The 15,758-nt window shown below is 39.6% G+C and overlaps 1 non-coding gene across 1 annotated transcript; it reads left to right on the top strand.

Moving 5' to 3' along the window:
- The first annotated feature begins 6,549 nt into the window (after window positions 1–6,549).
- Window positions 6,550–6,656, top strand: LOC141722760 (small nucleolar RNA R71). Its single transcript, XR_012575764.1, has one exon. It is a non-coding gene; the product is annotated as a small nucleolar RNA R71 (small nucleolar RNA).
- Window positions 6,657–15,758: the final 9,102 nt, after the last annotated feature.

Genomic DNA, 15,758 nt, shown 5'->3' with positions numbered 1-15,758 from the left:
TCAGGCATACCTACTGCGAATCAGAATCATCACCCTCAACGGGTGGAGTGGCAGGTGTGTCAGGAGGCGGATACACAGAATCCTCACCAAATACTGGCCACTGGATGTTAACACCTGTGGCTCTAAAAGCTGTCCCAAGTGCCTGGGTGAGATCATTTGTAAATCGACTATGGATGTCGTGTATCGCACCCATCCTCCGCGCTAGACGCTATACTGCATCGAACTCAAACCAGCTCCAACATTTGCTCCAGCCTCCTCCTGCTGCTGCTGCTGTGACGAACCAGCCTCCTCTCCTAACTGAGCTCTCCAAGCTGCCTTACTCGCTTGCTGTGTACCACCCGCATACATCTGATCCATGGGTACACCACCTGGCAGATGAGCAAATGAATAACCAAGCCCCTTAGGATCGGGCTTTCCTCCTCCCCACTCCTGCATACTCAAAGCGTAGAACTATCGATATGAGCACTGGGAAGCTGCAACTGCTCATGTGCGGGCCAATGAACACCAACTGCCACGCACAACTTTGTCACAATGGACGCATAAAGAATAGCACCTGTAGTACCTCCTCTCAAGAATCTCAAAATCCCATGATAAATCACCATCCCCAAATCAATGTAATCACCCTGAAGAATACCCCATAGCAGATGAGCACGCTCCACAGTAATCTCATGCACATGCAAAGATAGCATGATGTTAGCACAAATAAACGAGTTCCAAGCCTGTGCAAACCTGTTCATGCATGACGTAGGGAACGTGGAGTAATCAGTAGTGCCCCTCTTGAACTTCCAATGAGTCTTAGGCACACACAGAGTCACAACGATTAAATCCAAGTTGAAGTCATCGAGAGTCTTATCGTTCCAAGTGTCTTGATCGGGCTTTCTCGCGGGCTGCTCAATCACCCTCCTAATGGCATCAACACTGTACTCTACAGTCATCCCCCTAACCACCGTGAAGCCATTCTTCTCGCCTTCGCATTAGCATAGAACTCCCGCACAATACTCATGGGCACAGCAGCAGGAGCCTCACAAAAAGGAACCCAGCCCATCTCAAGAATCATCTCCAATAGCTTACCATCCTTCCCTGATGGTAGAAAACCTTGCTCCTTAGCAATAGGCTTCCAGAGAAGCCTCGTGTACTCCTCTTCAGCCTCAGGAGTAGAAAACCTTGGCCTCACACCACCCGCAGATGAAGAATCGGTGCTGCTGCTGCTAACTTGCGTTCATTACCTCTTGGGTGCCATTGGGATTGAATAAGAGAGAATAAAAGTTAAGTGTTTGGGAGAGATTGGTGTTTGAGAATTTGTGAAGTGGTGAAGAAGTTTGTGTATAAGTGTGTGTATTTATAGGTGGAGATGTGAGAATTAGATATAGAATAGAAGTGATAATTGATTATGGGAATCGTGGGAATAAGGGGTTTGATTTGGAGAGGGAAATTTGGGATGTGGAAGAGTAAAAATCGGGTGGGAATTGATTTTGGAGTAAAAGTCCCGATTTTTCTCTTTATTCTGCTGTTATTATTTATTTTTTTCAAATAGAGACCCGGCGCGAGCGCGCGCTAGGACAGCGCGGGCGCGCTCATATTCTGGAAAACTGGCGCGTCCGCGGGCTAGATCAGCGCGGGTGCGCTTGGTTACTGGAAAAACAGCGCAGTCGCGCGCTTGATCAGCCCGGGCGCGCTTGGCTATTGAAGTTGGCCCTGAAATTTTTTCTTTTTATGATTTTTTTGTGTTTTTCTCCTTTCTTCTTGCTTCCACTACCTACTAATGTACAACAAACTTGGGTTTCCTCCCAAGAAGCGCTTCTTTTACGTCGCTAGCTCGACGTAGAACCTTAAGCTCAAATGGACAATAAAACGGCACTAACCACCTCGCGGTTTGCCGTGTCACCATAGTAATGCTTCAGCCTCTGACCATTTACCTTGAATGCTTGGCCCAGATCATTCTCAAAAATTTCCACCGCTCCATGTGGAAACACAGTTTTAATTATGAAGGGCCCTGACCACCTTGACTTTAACTTTCCAGGAAAAAGACGGAGACGAGAGTTGAACAAAAGAACTTGTTACCCCGACACAAATGATTTGAGCACTAGACCTCGATCATGCCACCTCTTGACTTTCTCCTTGTATATTTTGTTGTTCACATAAGATTGAAGTCAAAACTCGTCGAGTTCATTCAATTGAAGCATCCTCTTCTTTCCAGCCGCATCCAAGTCAAGATTCAATTCTTTCAAAGCCCAATATGCCTTATGCTCGAGCTCCACAGGCAAATGACACCCATTACCATAAACCAACTGAAACGGCGACATTCCCAATGGAGTCTTAAATGCTGTTATATACGTCCAAACAACTTCATCAAGCTTCACAGACCAATATTTCCTCGATGGACACACAACTTTCTCTAAAATACACTTGATCTCTCTGTTAGACACCTCAGCTTGACCATTTGTTTGAGGATGATAAGTCGTGGCAATGCGATGATTCACATCATACCTTTGCATCATAGTAGTGAACTTGTGATTGCAAAAATGCGACCCCTCATCACTGATTATGACTCTTGAAGTTCCAAATCTTTTGAATATCTGCTTATGAAGAAAATTAAGCACCACTTTCGCATTGTTCATTGTCAATGCCTTAACTTTAACCCATTTCGACACATAATCAACCGCCAACAAGATATACTGATTGTTACAGGATGAGATAAATGGTCCCAAGAAGTCAATTCCCCAAACATCGAAGACCTCAACCTCGAGAAGCACATTAAGAGGCATCTCATCCCTCTTAGACATATTACCCACACGTTGACATCGATCATATTCAAAACAAACTGGTGAGCATCTTTAAACAAGGTTGGCCAAAAGAAACCTGCTTGCAAAATACGAGTTGCTGTCTTTTCTCCACCATAATATCCTCCATAAGCCATTGAGTGGCAACTCGCAAGATCCCCCCTCGTTTCGCTGTAAGGAATACATCTCCTGATGATTTGATCAGCTCCTTGTCAAAAAAGAAACGGCTCATCCCACATATACCACTTCACTTCATGTAGAAACTTCTTCCTTTGAGCATAAGATAAGTCGGGAGGCATGATATTACTCATAAGGTAGTTCACAATGTGTGCAAACCACAATTCTTCTTCTTGTACTCCGAACAACTGCTCATCGGGAAAAGACTCATTTATCAATGTCTTGTCCAATGAAGTAGCATTAGGATTCTCTAAAAATGAGAGATGATCAGCGACTTGATTTTCAGTCCCCTTTCTGTCCTTGATCTCTAGTTTAAATTCTTGAAGCAAAAGAACGCATCTAACCAATCTAGGCTTCGAGTCCTTCTTTGAAACGAGATAACAAATTGCAGCATGATCAATAAAAACTATCACCTTAGTCCCAACTAGATAAGACCGAAATTTCTCAAAACCTTAGACGATAGCCAATAGTTCTTTCTTAGTAGTGGTGTAATACAGTTGAGCACCATTAAGAGTCTTACTAGCATAGTAGAACACATGAAATAAGTTATTCTTCCTCTTCCCAAGAACTGCATAATCACTTGCATCGCACATCATCTCAAAAGGTTCATTCCAATCAGGTGCAGTTATGACCCGTGTCGTGATTAAACTCTTCTTCAATGTCTCAAAAGCTGCAAGGCACTCGTCATCAAACTTGAAAGGGGCATCTTTCTCTAGCAAACTGCACAATGGCTTTAAAATCTTAGTGAAGTCTTTGATAAAATGCCTATAGAAACCCGCATGACCAAGAAAACTGAGAATTCCCTTAACAGAAATAGGTGGATGAAGATTCTCAATGACCCCCACCTTGGCTTTGTCCACCTCAAGACCTTTACTAGAAACTTTGTGCCCGAGAATAATGCCCTGATGCACTATAAAGTGACATTTCTCCCAATTGAGAACCAGATTGGTCTCAACACACCTCTTGAGAACGTGCCCAATATTTTGCAAGCATTCATCAAAAAAATCACCAAATACAGAGAAGTCATCCATAAACACCTCCATATTTTGGCCAATCATATCAGAAAAGATGGCCATCATATATCTCTGAAATATGGCTGGCACACCACACAGACCAAAAGAAACTCGTCTGAAGGTGAAAGTACCAAATGGACAAGTGAAAGTAATTTTTTCCTGATCTTCAGGAGCGATACAAATCTGAATGTAACCCAAATAGCCATCAAGAAGACAGTAGTACTCATGATCGACCAATCTATCAAGCATCTGGTCAATGAAGGGAAAATGAAAATTATCCTTCCTAGTGGCCTTGTTCAGCTTCCTGTAGTCCATGCAAACTCTCCACCCCGTGACTGTTCATGTAGGAATAACTCATTCTTCTCATTTGCTACCATAGTAATTTCACCTTTCTTTGGCACACATTGAACCGGGCTTACCCATGAATTATCAGAAATAGGATAGATGATCCCTGCATCTAGCCACTTAAGAATTTCCTTCTTCACTACTTCCTTCATGATTGGATTAAGTCATCTTTGCTGCTCGACCGTAAGCTTGCTACCTTCCTCTAGCAGAATTTTATGCATACAATAAGAAGGGTCGATTCCCTTGATATCTGCTATAGTCCAGCCAATTGCCGATTTGAACTCTCTCAGAATCCTCAGGAGCTTTTCCTCGTCACTACCTAAAAGGCCAGATGCAATAATAACAGGTAAAGTAGATGCATCACCTAAAAACACATACCTCAAATGCTCAAGTAAAGGCTTAAGCTCAAGAGTGGGAGCTTCCTCAAAAGATGGCTTGAGGCGTTTAGGAGCTTTGTTCAATTCCTCCATTCCAAGAGATTCGAAAGGCATATCAATCTTCCTCTTCCAGGGAGAAGCATTCAGATATTGTAATTGTTCTTTACCTTCATCATCTTCACTATCTGAATTTCCCAATAAGACTTTTTCTAAGGCATCGGACTTTAGCAATTGATCAAGTTCTGAAGTAACCACAGAATTGACCAACTCCACCTTTAAGCACTCCTCATTTTCCGTAGGAAATTTCATAGCATTGAACACATTAAAAGTTACATCCTGATCCAGCACTCGCATTGTGAGCTCACCCTTCTGCACATCCATCAAGGTTCGGCCAGTCGCCAAGAAAGGTCTTCCCAATATTATGAGAATCTTCTTATCCTCCTCGAAATCAAGAATGATAAAATCAGCAGGGAAGATGAGTTTATCAACCTTGACCAAGACATCCTCCACAATACCTCGCGAATATGTAATAGAACGGTCGGCCAATTGCAAAGTCATATAAGTTGGGTTTGGATCAGGTAAGTCCAACTTCTTGAAGATTGACAAAGGCATCAGATTGATGCTAGCTCCCAAGTCACATAAGCATCTGTAAAAAGACACATTTCCAATAGTACACGGAATAGTGAAGCTTCCTGGATCCTTAAGCTTCGTAGGTAACTTCTGTTGCAGCACAGCACTGCATTCCTCCGTGAGAGCGACTGTCTCTAAATCATCTAGCTTCACTTTTTGAGAGAGAATACCTTTCATAAACTTTGCATAACTAGGCATCTGCTCAAGAGCCTCAGCGAAAGGTATGTTGATATGAAGTTTCTTGAACACCTCCAGAAACTTCTTAAATTGCTTGTTCAACTTTTTTTTCTGCAGCCACTTAGGAAAAGGCGGTGGAGGATAGATCTGTTTCTCCCCTGTATTATCCTCAGGAGGAGTGTGCTCAACAGTAGTCTTCCTTGGTTCCACTTCTACTTCCTGCTGCTCTACTTCTTCCTCAGCCCCAGCGTCTTCAGTCAACGCTTGATTTTTTTCGGGATTCACAACCTTTCCAGACCTCAAATTGATTACCTTTACCTGCTCCTTAGCTTCCCTCTTTCCTGGAACTTCAGTGTCATTAGGTAGTGTACCAGGCTGACGATTTAGCAAGGCATTAGCAATTTACCCAATTTGATTTTCCAAGGTCTTGATATAAACAGCTTGACTCTTGCACATAAGCTTCAACTCCTCTAATTTTGATTTTTCATTAGCTTGTTGCAGTTGGAGTTGTTGTCTTGGTGCATATTATGGTTGCTGAAAACCAGGGGGTTGTACTGATTAGCTAGATACTGCTGATAAGGCTGGTGAACCGCATTCTGAGCGTTGCTCCAACTGAAATTAGGATGATTGCAGTTGTTGGGATGATAAGTGGTTGGCACAGGTTGCTGCGAACGCTGAAAGTTGCTTACGAACTGAGCTGATTCACTAGAAATTGCGCACTGATCAGTCTCATGGGCACCAACACAAAGCTCACAAACACTAGCAATTTGATTAACTCCATAATTAGCCAAAGTGTCCACCTTCATCGTCAAAGTCTTAAGTTGGGCAACTATAACAGTTGTTACATCCAACTCCAGAATTCCTGCTACCTTTCCCTGAGTCAGTCTCTGTGAAGGATTCTGATACTCATTAGCAGCCATCAGTTCAATCAATTCATAAGCTTCATCGTAGCTCTTAGCCCACAAGGCTCCTCCTGATGCTGCATCAAGCATGGGTCTAGAAGTAACACCCAATCCATTGTAGAAACAGTTAATAATCATCCAATCAGGCATGCCATGGTGTGGGCACTTCCTTAGCATCTCCTTATATCGATCCCAAGCCTCACACAGAGATTCTCCAGTTTGCTGAGCAAACTGAGTAAGAGCATTCCTGATTGCAGCAGTCTTCACCATAGGGAAGAATTTAGTGAGAAAATTTTGAGCAAGATCTTCCCAAGTGGTGATAGACCCTGCTGGTAGAGAATGTAACCAGAACTTAGCTTTGTCCCTCAGAGAGAATGGGAAGAGTTGTAGCTTGATAGCATCTTCAGTCACATCATTGAGCTTGAACATGTCGCAGATCTCGATGAAATCCCTGATGTGCATGTTGGGGTCTTCAGTAGGAGAATCCCCAAACTGAACTGAGTTCTATATCATCTGAATTGTGCTTGACTTGATCTCAAAAGTCTTAGCCCTGATGGCTGGCCTGATGATACTTGACTGAATGTCATTGATCTTAGGCTGAGAATAGTCCATCAACGCCTTAGGATTTTCTGCTTGATCTCCCATCACTACTAAAACTGGTTCTTCGACTTTCTTTTCTTCTTCTTCTACCTTCTTTTCTTCTTCAAAGACTTCATTTCAAACCACCACAACTTCTTCCTTGGCTTTATCCAGAGTTCTCTTACGAGTATGCGAACGCGTATTCATACACCCTCGCTAGAGTACCTAAAATAAGACAAGGAAATAGATAAGTAACAATGTCCGAGTCAATGAACCTTAACGACCACTGATAGAAAGCACATAAACTATAAATTAACACTGCAGTCCCCGACAGCGGCGCCAAAAACTTGTTAGTCACTAAACACGCGCTAATAATACACGCAAGTATACGCGTTCGCAAGTAATATACAATATTTTCTAGTTTGTTCCCACATAGACTGGCTTTGGTTAACTAATTAATTTATGCACTTAAGCAACAATGTATGGTTATTATTCAATGCTAAGACGATAACAAATTGAGGTTTTTTATAACTAAGAATTAAACTAACAATTATAACTATGATAATAAAGAGGGTTGTATATTATATGAGATAAACATGGGATTCTAACTTCATTAAATACTTCATTCAATAGCCTTATTATTCTTATCCTTAGCATGTAATGGTGATGACACTAATCAGATAACACGAAACTGCTAAACGCCAACTTTCGTTGCACGAATAACATACTATCAGACATCCACAAAAGAGATATAAGCTAAATAGACACCAATTATATTGAGACCCTATATGTCTATAGAATTTGACAACATAACGGTTTAAGCACAAGTTATATATCATGATTACACATGGCAAGTAAGATGGTTAAAATTACCTATGAATCATACATAACAAATACATGAACCTATGCTAGCATGGCAAGTTCTAAATCCTTAAATTTACTTTCGCTTCATTAAGAATTAACATATTATCTTATAAGTTCGCGACGCTCATAAGACAAATACGCACAACCAATACTAGGTTATCATACAATCACCGCACACTAAGGCATCAAAACAAATTAACTAAAGAAATCCATTAATAAATCCGCTAGAACCCCACGAAAACGATTAGCCCATAATAGGACTCATCATCAACGTGGGTTCCGATGAAAGCATGGTATAATAAACGTTGTCTTTATAACGAATAAACAAAACCAAGTACGAAATAAGAGTAAGGTTCACAATAAGAAAACTAGCATCCAAGTTACAACTTAGAACAAAAATTCACAAGTAAAAACAAGATCTTCTTCGTCTTCGTTGAATTGTGCTAACACGGTCTTCTTATAGTTCTCCTTGATATGTCTCTGGCTTGATATATTATTAAAAATGACCTAAAGTTATTTATATAGCAGCCCTGATCAGCAGAGAAGTCCAAAAATCAGTCTTCTATTCAAAATAGGATTCTTGAAACCCGACCTGGCGCGGTCACGCGCTTGATCAGCGTGGGTGCGCTGGGCTTCTGCCAAAACTTTGACTTCTTCTTTTCCTTGCAGATTTGAGCCGGTCTTCGCAAACTTTATTCCTTAAACACCAACCTAACACCATATTAGGATCACATCAATGTTAATTCACCTGATTCTCAGATTAATGCCTGAAATGCAAAAACACTAGAAAATACATTAAAACACCAATAACTTGAGTACAATTACACCAATTCAAAGCTTTACAGAGCGTAATAAAGTGTCATAAATGCCACTCAACATCAAGCCATCACTCAAAGTTAACTACAAGTTTGTTGGGAGAAAACCTAAGAAAGCTAAGCATGCTAAAAAAGTGCAAGTCACTGAGAGGGCCATCTGGAACTGTTACAAACAAAGTGATTTTCTACCTCTAAACTCGTGCAACTCAGATGAAGACTACTTTCAACAACTAGCTTAGAAAATAGTCAGAGTTTGGGATTTAACACTAAGGAAAGTAAGAATCTACTATGAAGATGGATCCTTCACATTTCTTGGATGTAACTTAATGGATACCTTTTCACCCACAGAAATCAAGAGAGTGATAAATTTACTGAAGGATAAGGATATTGCTACAAGAGCATGAAGATCTACTTTAGCAGAATAGTTTATGTTGTGAATATGTTGTGTACTTGATGATTACCTAAACAAAACATCTAAGTAAATTTTACTTAGTGAAATAATGTAGCACTCGACGGATAAGAATTATAGTCCCGACGGATAACTCGTTTTAGTCCCGACGGATGAGTAACTTATTATCCATCAAGTGAGTAGCTTATGTAATAATAAGTTTGTAGCACAGTGTTGTATGCACCTTTGTATAGAATCTGTAGTAGTATATAAGTCATGTTGACTTTAACTAGATATGCAGTGATTAACTGTACATAAGCAATGTCTTGTAATTCTGTATAAGTGAAATGAAGTCAAGTGCCAAAATAGCTATCAACGGATGCTTAACAAAGCTTCGACGGATGATCAAATGACTTTCAACGGATGTTTAAAATAGCAGTCGACGGATGATCAAGTAAGTCATCGACGGATGATCTGAAAGTCGACGGATGATCATATCAAGATTCAAACATCAGTTGAACAGTGAAAGCTGACACACAGCCGTCGAGTTAGATACAAACACACTGTGGAAGCCCATCAACTAGGTAATAGAGGACGAAAAGCAGCAAAGATCAAGACTGTTAGATTTTATATTTATTCAGTTCTTTTGACTTTGTAATCTTGGTAATATATAAACCAAGAGAGTAGCAAATAGAAAAACAACTAAGAGAGCTAAGAAACAAACACAGAGAAATCTTTGTAAGCACTATCTTTAGCATTTCCTGTGTTCTTAGTAGTTCTATTTTGTATAAGCAGCTGTGAGCATTTCTGCACACAGAGTCCTCTCGATATATTAAATATATCTCTGGTGGAATTTTTTAAATCAACCAGAAAGTTTTTAAAGACTCTTGTTTTTAATTACTCTTGTTTTGATTCATTAAAGTTTATATTCCGTATTGTGCTAATCAAAACAAATATATCTATCATCGAGTTGAACATTTTTATTTCAAGAAAAAGTTCAAGAATTCCATTCAACCCCCCTTCTGTAATTCTTGCTATATTGTTAAGGGACTAACAATTGGTATCAGAGCAGGCTCTTAATCTACAAAGAGTTTAAAGATCAAAACAATACAGCAAGATGAACAAGAAAGATGTTGGAGTCAAGATTCCTTTTCTTGATAAAGATAATTACCATCATTGGAAGGTAAAGATGCATCTTCATATGCTTTCTCAAGATGAGGCCTATGTGGACTGCATAGAAAGAGGCCCTCATGTTCCAATGAGAGCTGCAACAGGAAATGAACCATCTGTTCCAGAGCCAAGGCATGAATGGTCTGAACCTGATCTTGAACAAGTCAGGAAAGATAAAAAGGCCATGAACATTCTGTTCAATGGTGTTGATGCAGATATGTTTGATAACATCATCAACTGCAAGAATGCCAAGGGAGTTTGGGACACAATACAGATAATCTGTGATGGTACTGAGCAAGTAAGAGAAAATAAAATGCAGCTCCTGATTCAGCAATATGAGCATTTTCACAATGAAGAAAGTGAGTCACTCACTGACATTTTTAGTAGATTCCAAAAGCTACTAAATGCTCTTAAATTGCATGGAAGAGTCTATCAGACTAAAGACTCCAATCTGAAATTTCTCAGATCTCTTCCAAAGGAATGGAAACCAATGACAGTTTCATTGAGAAACTCTCAAGATTATAAGGAGTTTACTTTGGAGAGACTGTATGGCATTCTGAAGACCTATGAGCTTGAAATAGAGCAGGATGAAAGAATGGAGAGAGGAAAGAAGAAAGGAGGATCCATTACACTAGTGGCTGAACTGGAAAAGGAGAAGGAAGTGAAGATGGAAGCTGTGGAATCAACTTCAAAGGCCTGTGAAAGCAAGGGTAAAGGGCTAGCTGCAGAAAGTGAAGATTCTTTGAGTCAAGATGACATGGAGGACATTGATGAGCACCTAGCATTCCTTTCAAGAAGATTTGCCAAGCTCAAGTTCAAGAAGAACTTTGGAGCTGCCAAGCCAAATAGAAACATGGTGGATTAGTCTAAATTCAAGTGTTTCAAATGTGGCTTGGCAGGGCATTTTGCAAATGAGTGTAGAAAGTCAGATTCCAGTAAGAAGAGATTTGAGTCTGTGGATTATAAGCAAAAATACTTTGATCTACTCAAACAGAAGGAAAGGGCTTTTATTACACAAGAGAATGACTGGGCAGCTGATGGTTTGGATGAAGATGAGGATGTCAGCTATGTCAATCTAGCCCTTATGGCCAAATCTGATGAAACAGAGACAAGTTCCTTAAGCAATCAGGTAATTACTACAAATCTTGCACATTTATCTAAAGCTGAGTGTAATGATGCAATAAATGACATGTCTACAGAATTGTATCATTTGCGTGTTACACTTAAGTCCCTCACTAAAGAAAATGCTAAAATCAAAGAAAACAACTTGTTTTTGAGTGAGAGGAATAATGTGCTTGAGTCTCAGTTTGTTGAGTTTGAGAAACTAAAAATTGAGTGTAGAATTGCTAAGGAGGAATTAACTGAGTCCTTGAAAAAGGAAGAAATTTTAAAGAACCAGCTTGATCGTGAACAGGAGGTGATTAAAGCATGGAAAACATCCAGAGATGTTCATGCTCAAATCACCAAGGTTCAAGGAATTGAGTCCTTTTGTGATGAAGCCTGGAAAAAGAATAAGGAGAAACTAGAACCTATTTTGGTAGATGGATTGCTGACAGATGTCTCGACGGATGATGAGGACTATCCGTCGGATAACAAAATGTGTTATCCGTCGAATGATAAAAATCCTAATCCGTCGGTTGTGAGCAAACCCATTAGCAAAGCCAAATTAACCAAGCTAAATGAAAAGTATGGGTCTGTTTCCAAGAACTTTGTTTCAGGGGAGTCAAGTCAAGCCAAGAAAGGGAAGAAGGCTAATGTTGGTCACATGACTGTCAAACAGTTGAGTGACAGACTTGAGAAGATAGAGGTAAAAACAGAGACTAAAAGGAAAAACAATAGGAATGGTAAAGTAGGGATTAACAAACATAATAACTACACACCTGACAAATATGCTCCTAGAAAAATTTGTGTCAAATGTGGTAGTGTAAATCATTTGTCTGATAATTGCAAATCTGCCATGCCTACTCCCATGTCTGTTCAGCCTCAATTCTCTAACATGAATGCCATGCCTCCTATGCCTGTTAATGCTATGCCTACACAGAACATGAATGCACAGTTTGCTAACATGCCATTTGCACCTAATCCATATTATGCTGCATACAATATGCCTCAAATGCCATTTAGCATGCCTTACTGGAATAACATGTTTGCACCAAGCATGCCATTTTTTGTTAGCCATAACATGCATAATAATTCTGTTGCATCTAGTGGTTTCAAAGGCCCAACCCAAATGACTAAGGAAGAATCTGAAATTCCTAAGTCAAATGAGTTAAGACCTAAGAAACAGAAGAAGAAAGCTAACAAGGCAGGACCCAAGGAAACTTGGGTACCAAAATCAACTTGATTTGATTTTGATGTGTGCAGGGAAACAGAAGGAATCTTTGGTACTTGGATATTGGTTGTTCAAGACACATGACTGGTGATTCTACCCTGCTCACAGAGTTTGAAGAGAGAGCTGGCCCAAGTATCACTTTTGGAGATGATAGCAAAGGTTATACTGTGGGATATGGCTTGATTTCAAAGGACAATGTCATCATTGAAGAGGTTGCCTTAGTGGATGGTCTCAAACATAATCTGTTGAGTATCAGCCAGCTTTGTGATAAAGGCAACTCAGTAACCTTCAACAAAGAAACCTGTGTTGTGATTAATAATCAAAACAACAAAGTGGTTCTCACTGGTGTGAGAAGAGGAAATGTGTATCTAGTTGACTTCAACTCAACTAAAGCAGAATCTGTAACTTGTCTTCTCAGTAAAGCAAGTCAAGATGAAAGTTGTCTATGGCACAAGAAGCTATCACATTTGAACTTCAAGACCATGAATGAGCTGGTAAAGAAAGAGCTGGTTAGAGGCATTCCTCTGGTGGAGTTTACAAAGGATGGACTGTGTGATGCCTGCCAAAAAGGGAAGCAAATTAAAGCATTTTTCAGGAAGAAACTTGATTCAGCAATTGAAGAACCTCTGCAACTGCTTCACATAGATTTGTTTGGACCAGTCAATGTATTGTCAATCTCAAAGAAAAGATTTTGCCTAGTAATTGTAGATGATTTCTCAAAGTTCTCTTGGACCTATTTCCTAAAGTCCAAAGATGAAGCTAGTGAAATCATCATCAATCACATAAGGCAAGTTAACAATCATCCTGATTTCAAAGTTAGAAGAATCAGGAGTGACAATGGAACTGAGTTCAAGAACTATGTCGTGAGAGCATTCTGTGAGGAAAATGGGATGTTGCATGAGTTTTCAGCAGCAAGGACTCCACAACAGAATGGAGTAGTGGAAAGAAAGAATAGATCTCTTATTGAAGCTGCAAGGACAATGCTTGAAGAATCAAAATTACCAACATATTTCTGGGCTGAAGCTGTCAACACTGCATGCTACACTCTAAACATCTCTCTGATTAATCAAGCAAAATGCAAGACACCTTATCAATTGTTCAAAAACAAGAAGCCAACTCTGAACTTTCTTCATGTCTTTGGCTGTAAATGCTATATTCTGAGAAATCAAACTGATCAAAATGGGAAGTTTGATGCTAAAGCAGATGAAGGAATTTTTGTTGGATATGATGTTGGTAAAGCATATAGAGTCTACAATCTAAGAACCAACATTGTTGTTGAATCTATACATGTTGTGTTTGATGATAAAAAGATTGAAGGACTAAAAGATGGAGATTACCATGAAAGCCTCAAATTCGACAATGTTGAGATGGTCAGTGATGAAAGTGATGATGAGAGTGATCAAAAAAAAGTGTCTAAGGATAATGCAGGAAAATCTACTACAAATGAAGCATAAAACTCAACATCCGTCGAGTTACATAATGCTTCATCCGTCGGAAGGCAATCTGTATTATCCGTCGGAAGATAACCTGCCTCATCCGTCGATACTCAAAATTCACCATCCGTCGGGTTATCAAAAGGAGCAGGAAGTCAAGACAGATCACCCATAGAAAGCACCCCAATCTCAAATCAAAGATCCACAAACTCAGGGGGAGTTTCTAGCAATCAAAACTCAATCACACATCAAGACAACATTGAGGTCTCTTCATCTAGGGCTAATCTACCTCAACCAAGAAAATGGACAAAAGATCACCCCTTTGAACTGATTATTGATGATGTTTCTTCCAGAGTTCAAACCAGGAGAGCAACTCAAGAAGAATGTCTATACAGCAGCTTCCTGTCTAAGGAAGAACCAAAGAAGGTAGAAGAAGCCTTATTAGATCCTGATTGGATTTTATCTATGCAAGAGGAGCTAAACCAATTTGAAAGGAATAAAGTATGGAAGCTGGTACCCAAGCCTAAAGGAAAGAATCCAATAGACACCAAATGGGTATTCAGAAACAAGATGGATGAAAATGGCATAGTAGTAAGGAACAAAGCAAGATTGGTTGCTAAAGGCTATTGTCAGCAAGAAGGGATAGATTTTGATGAAACATTTGCTCCTGTTGCAAGACTTGAAGCCATCAGAATCTTCTTAGCCTATGCAGCCCATGCCAATTTCAAAGTCTATCAAATGGATGTCAAAAGTGCCTTTCTGAATGGAGATTTGGAGGAAGAAGTGTATGTAAGTCAACCTCCTGGCTTTGAAGATCCAAATTTCCCAGAGTATGTCTATTATCTACTGAAAGCACTTTATGGACTGAAGCAAGCACCTAGAGCCTGGTATGACACTTTATCAAAGTTCCTTTTGGAAAGTCACTTCACAAGAGGTACTGTAAATAAAACTTTATTTTTCAGAAATGTGAATGGCTCTAACATACTTGTTCAAATTTATGTAGATGATATTATTTTTGGCTCTACAGATGAGAAACTTTGTAAAAAGTTTGCCAAACTGATGCAAAGCAAGTATGAAATGAGTATGATGGGAGAACTAACTTACTTTCTTGGTTTACAAGTTAAGCAAGTTAGTGATGGAATATTCATTAGTCAAACTAAATATATTTTTGATCTTTTAAAGAAGTTTGATCTAATGGATTGCATATCTACAAAAACTCCCATGGCCACTGCAACTAAGCTTGAACTAAACACTACAGAAAAGTCTGTGGACATTTCAAGTTATAGAGGCATGGTTGGTTCACTTCTGTACTTAACAGCCAGTAGGCCAGATATAATGTTTGCTACATGTTTGTGTGCTAGATTTCAGGCTGATCCTAGAGAGTCTCATTTGATAGCTATTAAAAGAATTTTCAGATATCTCAAAGGAACACCAAACCTTGGCATTTGGTATCCTAGAGATTCTGGTTTTGATCTAACTGGTTATTCAGATACAGATTATGCAGGTTGCAGAATTGATAGAAAAAGCACAACAGGAACCTGTCAATTTTTAGGAGACAAGCTTGTGACCTGGTTCAGTAAAAAGCAAAATTCAGTTTCTACTTCCACAGCTGAAGCTGAATATATTGCTGTTGGCACTTGCTGTGCACAGATTTTATGGATGAAAAATCAATTGCTAGACTATGGTTTGCAAGTTGAAAGGATTCCTATTTTCTGTGACAACACAAGTGCAATTGCCATCACTGAAAATCCAGTGCAACATTCAAGGACAAAGCAT

This window comes from Apium graveolens, chromosome 4, assembly GCF_009905375.1.
Source record: "Apium graveolens cultivar Ventura chromosome 4, ASM990537v1, whole genome shotgun sequence".
NCBI classification, from domain to species: Eukaryota; Viridiplantae; Streptophyta; class Magnoliopsida; order Apiales; family Apiaceae; genus Apium; species Apium graveolens.
The sequence above is the reverse complement of the archived record's forward strand: the minus strand, read 5'-3'. Positions and strand labels throughout refer to the sequence as shown.